This window comes from Macrobrachium rosenbergii, chromosome 45 (assembly GCF_040412425.1).
Source record: "Macrobrachium rosenbergii isolate ZJJX-2024 chromosome 45, ASM4041242v1, whole genome shotgun sequence".
Taxonomy (NCBI): Eukaryota; Metazoa; Arthropoda; class Malacostraca; order Decapoda; family Palaemonidae; genus Macrobrachium; species Macrobrachium rosenbergii.
Window position 1 is genome coordinate 18,237,120 of NC_089785.1, and position 10,370 is coordinate 18,247,489.

A 10,370-nucleotide genomic window follows, 5' to 3' on the forward strand; every position below is an offset into this window, starting at 1 on the left:
GATTCCCACAAATGCTCGTCATTAACTTTCCTGACTTGAAGTTCCTTTGATGTGTTTGGGTTACCAGAGAGTAATTGTATAAGAGCTATTTCGCAACCCTGAAGTTACTGGTAGTCTCTTGATGAAATAAGCCAGGCACTTTTTGAGATCTGTTCTTGTTTCCAAGCTAGATTTTGGACTGGTACAGCTTAAGCTCGAGATGTATTCTGTAAATCCATTGCTGTATATCAATGTCAGGCCATCCTTAAAACTTCCCAATTTGTGTCATGATGAAATGGGAAAACATAGGAAAGCATTCATGGACTTGTTGGTTGGCACCAAAGCAGCAGTCCTTACAGAGTAACCCACTGCTGGTTGCAACCTTAATGACAAAATGTTTTTGCAAGACTGATATTGTACAAGGCTTCAGAACCACTGTTGCGCAACCCTTCTGCAATATAGGCACAAGGTATTCCGTTTGTTGAAGTGTGCTTTTGTCAAGGTGTAGCCATATGTATGGGTAAAAATACTAACAAGATACTTTGGTGGTGAGAGAGCTCTTGTTTATGGACACTAGAAGCCAGACTATGACCCTGGATGTGTGCTTAATGCTCACTTAGGAAACCACTCAACTGCATGTATAAGCTGGGTAAAGTCATGCATCTTAGAGAAGTTGCTTTTGATTTGTACCGAGAATAACAAAATAGTCTCTCACATAGGTACTAGATGAGAAAAAGTTGCCAAACTAACCAAAGCAGTAGCAATGGTCAAATGACAGATTGCTAAGTTAATAAGGATGTCTTTTACACCTTACACCTGAAATTAATAATTTTTGGAACAAGTTTAATTGAAAATGAAGTGTCTTTATCTATGCAAGGATTACTTTTGACCAATGGTTTCCCTGGTTTTGCTGAATCTTGGCTTGGAGTTCGGAAATAATTTTACTAAAGTTTAAAACCAGTCTGTGTTGTATGAACATTGTCTTGAGTGGATGCATGAACTGAAAGGATATGACTATGGAAAAGAGGATGAAAATGTTAAGATTTTTTAATTTGATATCAAAAAGTATTTAATAATTTAAGAGTAAAATAGCTATGGGCAGACTTAACACTTTTGACCAGGCAATAGGTTAAAGGGTAGAGTCCTTTACCTATACTGGATAGAAAAGCTTGAGAATTCAACAGTAAGCTTCAAGAAACAGAGACCAAATTCAATGACTAGAGCATGAATTTAAATTAAATTGGTTAGGTGAAGTACAGCAACTTTTAAATGTCATTACTGTAGTTGTATATCATTGTGTAAATAGTGGAGAATCTATACACTTAATAAAAAAAAGACAAGCACGATACAGTCAATTGACCCCTAGTTAAGATGTTCGTCTTGTAATCACACTGACATTGTTCAATGATGATAGTTAACTTTGCAAAACTTGTAGCTACCTGAAGCAATGAAAGCGGCCTACAAGCAAAAACTAGTAAGGCATTTTTATAAAAACTGTACCTTACAAATCTGTGCCCTACCATCTACTGTTCTAGGTAGTGCCAAAGGAGCTACTTTCTATTAATGATTTCTGATGCTTCAGAAAAATTGAAGGGTGTTCTTTAGCACACCAATAAGTCATGGATCTGTGTGCATCCAATTTTTGTTTTTTTAAGTTGGCAGGACAGTAAACTAAATGAGAAGGGATGAATACCATTGCTCTTCTTAATTATGTAATCAATATTTTATGCAGAATTGGGTAGGCTTCTTACTTGGGAAACAATATGACCAGTGACATATTCCTCTACTTGGAATATACAGTAATTGGCAATAGAGGCAGAGATAGCAGTTGTGTTGCATAAATTTAGAGTTATACAGTACTTGCATAAATCAAATGATCCCTGTCACCATGGCGTTACCTGTGAAATTTGAGATTGAATGGTCAGATCTGGATGGGTTTCTCCATTTCATGTAAAGATGTATGGGATTCTTATACCAAAACCTGGCATATAACATTGCTTTTGTTCAGATGCTGATTACAACAAATGAATGCCAGTCTCTCTCCCTGATCTATCTAAGGGTACCAAAGAGGAATAGGTTAGTTTTATGAGAATCTTATAAAAAGAATTAGTCCTGCCCTTTTATATTTCTAACCTTAAAGCTCGCGTGGACACTTTTTGACATAGAGGTCAGAGATTGCAATCGTGAAAACAGCTACAGCTATTTGTGATATGCAGCACTTTGAATAGTTATTATTTTTACTCAAGCTTGACCTATCTGATGTATCAGGCATGCCTAAGTTTGCTTTAGTTTACTAGTAGTATGATTGTTTACTAGACAATGAGATAGTACAATTTGCAGATTATACTACTATTGTTTTACCGGCTCACCTCAAATATGAGGGGAATATGCACAGTGGTCTTATCAGACATCTAGAGGTAAGTACATCTGATGCTGTTAGAAAACTAGGTTTTGTTTGTAATGCTTCTGTCAACAGAGGTGACTCAATTGTCAGTCCTGAAATCTTTTGCTTATAAATTGTTGGAATTCTTTTGTCTTGATGTTCACAACCTTTAAGACAGGATAGCTTGAAGTGTTGTTCTCCTTTCTGCCCAAGGTAATAATTATTTACAGTATTGCTGAATAGTGTAAGGCTTGGACATCTTTTTTTCAGTCTCCGAGAACTAGCTTGCATTTTTTTTTTATCCTCATTCCATGAAGGTGCCACATTGTCATGGTGCCCATAGGTTCATAATTTTGAGTGTTAAACGCTGGAATAGTCTGCTTGGCAGTGCAGTGTACTGCATTATTTTTTAGTGTATAGGTTTATTTGTAACCAGTTTATTTCTGTTGGCTTTCATTTGTTTTCTCGCAATTTTTTTTCATTTAAGAGTATCCTATTTCACGAAAACATCCTATTCTGTGGCCATAACTTTGCTTTGCAAGGTAATTTTATTAACAGTTTTCTCTATCAAAATAAATTTCCCATATACTGTATGGTGAATGCAGTATAACCAGATGCTTGATGAAAGTCATCAGATAATTGTAACCTTATGTATTCCCATAAGAGATTTCACATATCCCCATCCAAATGCAAGGTTTTCATGGCCAATTGTAAATGGTACTTTTCTTGTTTTGAATCCAAGCATGTTGCTTTGCTTTGGATATTTTAGCCTTGCTGAAATCTGAAGTTTCTTTTTGAATTTGGCAAGTCACTAGTTCTCCTGTTTCGGCAAACTAATGCTCTATTATTCCTTGTAGGCATTTTTGAAGACTTTAAAAACCACCTGCAGTGCTAGTAGTCATGCACCAATAGCCATTTTAATTTCTTTCCAGGCAGTTCTCTTTAGGCATACACACTTGGACTTGGTATCTGTATCGTTGCCCTCACAAATGTTTAATTTTTTTTTGTATCAACTTTTCCCTTCATTGGGTTAGACAAGAAATTAGTTCTTTCCTTTCTCTTTTAACCTGTATCCTTTCTGCCTGAACTTCTACCAGGTCTAGTTCTTCATCTATCCCCTTTTCTCTGATTTCCTAGGCCTTTTTAAGTCTTTTTCCTGCTACTTCCATGTCTAATGTTTGTTCGACCAACTGTTCCTCATTCCTTTGCTTGAAATGTCCAAACCTGGATTTATATCTTGGCCCACATCTTGTCACTGATTCCTCATCCGTAATATACAATCTTCCCACCTTACTCTGGCTGTGAATACTATACAACACCTTACTTAAGGTATCTCTAATGATGCTACCTCCCGTTGTTTACCATATCTCTGACCATGCTCACAAATGTATTTTTCCCCCACAGTTTTCCTTGATGTTTCAACCATTTCAACCAATACATTTTTTTCATTATTGGTGTTTCATCATTTATAAATTTTGTGGACATTTGACCTGTAATCAGCTATTCCTAGTTTCCTCACTAATTACTTGGTATTCATACTTACCTATGGCAAATTCATCATTCTGTTGGTAGTTATGCACTTTTTCCCTTTCACTCATTCCTTCTATTCTACCAACTGTTCTGCAAAACATTGTGGTGTCAGAGTTCCTCTGTATTTCTGAATACTACTTTTCTCCACAGGGCTACCTACCAACCAAGGGTTGCCACTACATATTTCCAAAAGGTACAAAGTCAAGAAGGCCAGTGTTCCTGGATGTTTTCAGTAATACATTTACCTTCATAACTTCTAACTGTGAAGAGATGTGTAGAGTTTTTACTTCTACTTTGGTGGAGGGAAGTCTCTCACCACCTATGGTAATGGTTTATATGTATGAAAATTAGAATGTCTTAAAAAATTTCTACTATCATATGGCCCTATTTTCTCAGGAGGTACTTTAAATCAATGAAGGTAACACAGTCAAAATACACCAGTGTTTTTTAAGGCCCTTGTCTAAGAAAAGCGCAACATGAAAACAGAGATCTGATGGAAATGTGTGACTGTGATTAATGGTCGTTCATTTTCCAGTTTGTGATTTCAATTGTCAGTGATTTCTAAGCCTATACAATACTGTATTGAATTTCAGAAGCTGCTGTAAGAATGCAACAGATTTTTAATGTTTTGAGAGATACGCCATAGCATAATTCCGAATAATAGCAAAAAAAAGGACAGCTTTTGGCATTTAATGGAAAAATTATCACTGAAAACAATTTGGCTTCATCTTTGATTTCTCAGGCTACATCGCAGCTCAAGGCCTCTATCTAATTGTCTAAGTGCTAATGATGTGTTACAAATTCTTCACCAGGGGCTACTGCTGTTAGTGCACCTGAAGTGGTTTACTGTAGGCATTACTTAAGGGTGCTTGCAGTGTCCCTTCATCCCCTAACTTCTCTCCAACCCCTCCTTTTTACTGTATTTAGTGCTGAATGACCGAAAGTGCCCCAGTGCTTAGCTTGACAGTTTAAATTTCATAAAATCAAACATATTGCATATATGAATTCATGAAATTCATGCGTTATATCCAGGCAGTTTAAAGGTATCCAGTATCAGCATGTTGAAGGTCCGTATTGTGTAATTTATTTGAATTACTAGTTTTTCTTTTTCATTTAGAAATATGTTTTTACTTATTTTCCTCTGTTGAATAGACCACAAGATGGACAGTATAGTTAAGTGCCATGCATACATGAGGCTACTGAAGTGGTCATTTATGCAGAGGAAAACAATATGTAAAACATTTTATGAAATTAACATTCACCATAATTATTGTGATGACTTTGGTTCCCCAGAAAGGCTCAGCATTCACTGAAAAAGCGAAAAGGTAAGTAAAAACTAATGTAGCAGCATAGCATAATTAAGTATTAATTAAAGAACATATGCAAGAGGCATTAAGTTATTTCGCGTGCAAGTGTTGGCACTGCATTTGTTCAATATGGCTGAGAAATATTCACACAACCTTACATTCTGTGTTGAAATTTGTTTAATGAAATTCGTAGACTTTTTCTTTTTCCTTTTTGAGGTATTATTCTATTAATTATAAGACCAGGGTGAAGAAGAAAATGAGGGAAACAGGTACAGTAGAAATAAGTTTGCTTTCATTAATAAATGGTCGGAGATTGCAAATTCAAAGTGATTTTAACACGATTTTAAACTTTTATATTATCATCCCATTAAGTTATTACTCTGCTATCCCGTCACTCCTTGCACAGTATGGCAGAAGACATAAACGAGAAAGGAAGAGAGAATAATAATATATTAGTTACGCATAAAAATGTGGAAAGGTCCATTTTCTTTGAAGACACTCCGTTATGCGGAACCAGTGTATTTAGATACATCGTAGCTGAACCCTTTAAGAGTGCAATGACCGATTTTGTATATGATACTTATAATGCCGGAAGATACGCTTGTAGGTAAAAGTTCGTTTCCGGTCCGAACTCCAATTCCACATGTCAAACATTTTTTCTGACAGTTTTCTTGCGGTTTTCAATGATCCCATTCAAGATTTCAACCGGGAAACATTCTTTGTAGATTCCAAACCTTAGTGCACGTTTACGTGCAAAATGGGCGCCGTGTTTAGTCCCCTTGGGGATGTTCGTAAAACATAAAATAATGATGGTAAATACCATAAACATAACGTTTTACGTTGTTTTGGACGTACGGCCGAAACGACCAGGACAGGAGTACTTGATGATACAGAATAGAGTACTTGATGGGTGTTCGGACCGGAAACGAACATTATCCCACTCGTAAAAGAAAAGTCAAGAACAGAAAGACAAGGATGGGTTTATTAACAATACTGGATCAAATATGGACAGTAAGGCAATATGAATGCGGACTTGGGGAAAGGTTAAACGTACCACCGAATGCAATGAAAGGTGCTCATTAACAATTTGAGTGACCAAGGGAGAAATTTGTAATGAATCTTTCTGTCCAACCCATCTAATTATTCTTAGTGCAACTGAGGGCTTTTCTACCAGTTCCGCCTTTAGATCCTTGTAATTAATTTAATTTTATTATATGTTATCTCTTTATCTTGCTGTCCAATTACTTCGAATACCCCTTTTCAGTGTCTTAAGCGGTGAATGGACGAAAGTGTCCCAGTGCCTAACTTGACAGCCTAAATTTCAAAAATTAATCAGTAAGTCGATGAAATCTGTGGTGTCAAGGTACACAGATTTTTTTTTATATTTTAATTTTTTTAATGTCTTTTATTCTGAAGTTGGACGCCAAACCCCTCTTTATTTTTACGAGCTATTGATCGAAACAAGCTTAACAAGGCAGTTTTCTTTTTAAGGTCCTTCTAAAGCAGACGTGCCCAACACCTCATAATCAAATAGTTTTCAAACTCTAGTAAAAAGAAACTTAGTATGTGTATGTTTAATCCTTTTTGTATATTTTCAGTTATATACCAACAAAAATACTTTATATAGTATGCAAAGAAAATAATTTCCATGAAAGGAAAACTTTCGTATAGTAACTTACGAAAAAAGTAAAAATGTGTTCTACAAATATTGGAACCTTTAGAAGTCAGGAGGCGAGAAACCACACTTTCGACATTTTCAGTCTGTTTGTCGTAGTGTTGACATCTGTCTTCCCTGACGTTTCACACAAAGATTAGAGTAGCGAAAAATCTGCCAGGTGAGTGGTGTAATTAATGTTGGTAATTCTAAGCCGGCTGTCCGTGAGCTTAATTGGCGTTTTTCTATGTTATTTTTACTTGCTTTACAAGAAATCATATTTTGTCGGCCGACTGTAAATATACCGTAATTGTTACTCAATGGGGTGACAAGCCCCCACCTCCCTCCATAACTAATACAAAATTGTAACTAATCGGTATTTTTAGATTTGACATTTTGCCGTGTTTCGGGGGCTTGCCGGCTTAGACCTACCCCACGTTAGGTAATACAAGTCGTGTTCTTCAAAGGTCAATGACAGCTTAGTTACAGCCGGCCGACAAAATATTACTTTAAATTCTTCTAAAGGAAGTAAAATAACATAGGAAAACGTCAATTGCTATAGTCTAGCTCACCGCGGACAGCCGGCTTAGAATTACCTTAATGTTTTGTTGAAATTATTACTCTAAAATTTAGCAGGTAGGCGTTACTCGGTGGGACAAGCACGTACCTAATCGGTATTGATTTGACATTGTGTTTTTGTTAAGGTTTTATAGTAGGGTTACACATTATCTAAGTTGGATGTTGCATAATCTTGGCGCTAATGCGTTTAATATGATCTGAAAGTTGGCACGAATATGAAAAACCACACATGTGAAACGTTTGGTTTGTGTTTTGTTGTTAGTGGACTTCAAGAATTTAATGAATTAACGACCCAGGTCATTTTTTTTTTGCAGAAGGATGCCATTCGAGTAAGTTATTAATAAGCGTGTTAACGCTATTTCTGATGTATCCAGACCACAGCCGGTAAGGTGGAATTACAGGTAGATCCTCTCAAACTTCAGAACTGGCCGTCATAGTTTTATTGCTCATGTGAAAGAGAAACGGTTTTTGTTAAAAGGAAATGAGTTTCAGTAGTATAGTTTTAATATTAGTAATTACATGTCGTCGCGTGAAGGTATGCTAATAGGAAAATTGTCATGCGTGATACAGTTTGAACTGAACCTGTAATTTAGATGGGGTAACTTAGTATGTGTAATTAATTAAAGGGACAATCAAGAAGTCAGTATATTCATGCGTTAATTTTCCTGCCCGTTAAAAAGTGACAAAAAAAAAAAAGGTTCAGCACTAGCATGTGTTTTGCGAGTGCGTGTGACGTGTTGGTCCGTTACCCAGACAACACATCGAGTTGCACTGGCGGGAAATTTGTTCCGTAGTACGATAATCACTCCCACGAGCGGGATTAGTACCATCCAAATTGGAATGAATGTTAAAATATAAGTAAAAGACAATAAATAACTCATGAAAACCAACGGCATCGAGTTGTGGTATTAAAGTAACACACTGCCCTAGTTCCCTATCAAAGTTAGAGTGTTTAAAATGTGTAATGACTAAAAGGTATCAAGACTGAGTGTCCAATACATTTTAAAGACTTGCTGTGTAGAGTACCGCCAAGGGATGGAGATGCATAAGGTTGGCTATAAATGGTCTTGGTTATTCAAGCTAAGATGCATTTCGAATGTTGGTTTTGCAGCCTTATCCTTATATTTGCAACTCATATTGTATAGTAGTATCACTTGAAATCAGGATGACTGGAAATTAAATCTTCAGAGAAAACCTAGACTAGTCTGACTTTGTGACGGTGGATTTGACTACGGAAAACAACGTAGGCTATATGACGCAGTGTGTCTGCGTCTTTGAGTAAAAGTGAGTTTTTTTGGGGGATAACGCAGAACTCTTCGGGGGAATTGTGGCCTGATGGAAAAAATGGTAAGAAACAATAAATAGGCTGCTACGGTACTAACCAATCCTCCATTAAGCACCTGTGCTGGCATAAGGCAGCTTCAAGCTAAACCACGCAATTAACAACCATTTTTCTTCTTTCGACCTTATTAGTCCCACTGTGTAGCAGGGTCGGCCGCAGTTATCAACCAGTTGATAAACCTCAATTGTGCGATTTGAAAACGCAGCGATACGGTAATGTTTTATCTTTTAAACAGTCTAGTGGGACCGTGAAAAAGTAAGGAATAAACAGTAAACGGTAATAGTCCATGAGTTCAAGTTTCATATAAATCGCTAATGCGTCGTTATATTCAGAACAGTGAATGATAATTGTCATGACTGCAAAATGACGTATAAACTAATGCTGACCCCAGGTAATCAGACTTTATATTGATGTTTATGCTTTAGAATCTTATCTAACTTTGAATTAGGCAGAGATTTTTGACCCATGCGTCAAGTCACGAACCTTTTAATAGCTTTACATTGTGAGATTTTGATTAATCCTTACTGGTGGTCATGTGTAAGAACCTAGTCGAAGCTCATACGAATGTTGGCAATTTGGTTTAGTATATTGAGCAAACTAAATTAAGTTATATAATTATCAGGTCACAGCCATTGTGACAAATCCTGCGTTACAAATACCACTATAATGCTTATAAACGTGACTGTAATTATTGATATTAAACCTTAACTTTATGCAAGCGTGGACTTACGAGAGATTGCGTTGTCGTAGCAGGATTAAGGATCAAAACCTTTTTGTCAGTAATTTAAGTGCTTGTATTTTCATTTGCAATACTATTTTCTCGTGTGCACAACGAATCTCTCGGTAGTCTAGCATTGGTCTAGAACATTGACCGAATCTAGCTAAAATGGAAAATTTGGAGTAAAGGCCCCAATAATGAAATGAGCCATTTTCGTCTGTTATTATTTTCAGTTGTAGAGGTAACAAAATCTCAATCTGCGGACAAAAACTACTCAGTGACCATATGCCAGTGGCATACGGAGGTTGTTCCTGGTTGTAGACAGTATCTACAAGGATAGGCTGGCAGTGAAACAAATTGTGATTTTGGCAAGGTCTCTGCAGAGTGGCCTACTTTAGTTTCTTTCATTGGCAAGAGCCAACCATAGATTACAAGTGTATTTACACCACACAAGTTTCGTAGTTTTGAGGGCTTAATACATTTGCAGTTCGTGTGTATGGCTGTATCAATTAGGGTTTCCAGTTTGAGCCCGGTTTTGGATCCCGGGGTTTCGGGACAATTTGAAAATAATCCCGGGATTTCCCGGGAAATACATTTTTTTTTTACATTTTCATTGTTAACCATTCGAAGTAGATCTGTTTTACAAGGATTGATAGATAAAATCTTAATAATAGGGATAATAAAACATTAATTTTTACTCGTATTTAATGGTAAGAATATCAAGGAATATAACTTAGTGAGTTACACTGGCAAATTTGGTGTCATCTAGCAAAATGTAAACGAGTGATTTGGATTTTTTAGTAGGCATGTATTTCTTGAAATATGAAATAGCTTTGCCCAACAACTAATGACAATGAATATCATAAAGAAAATACCCA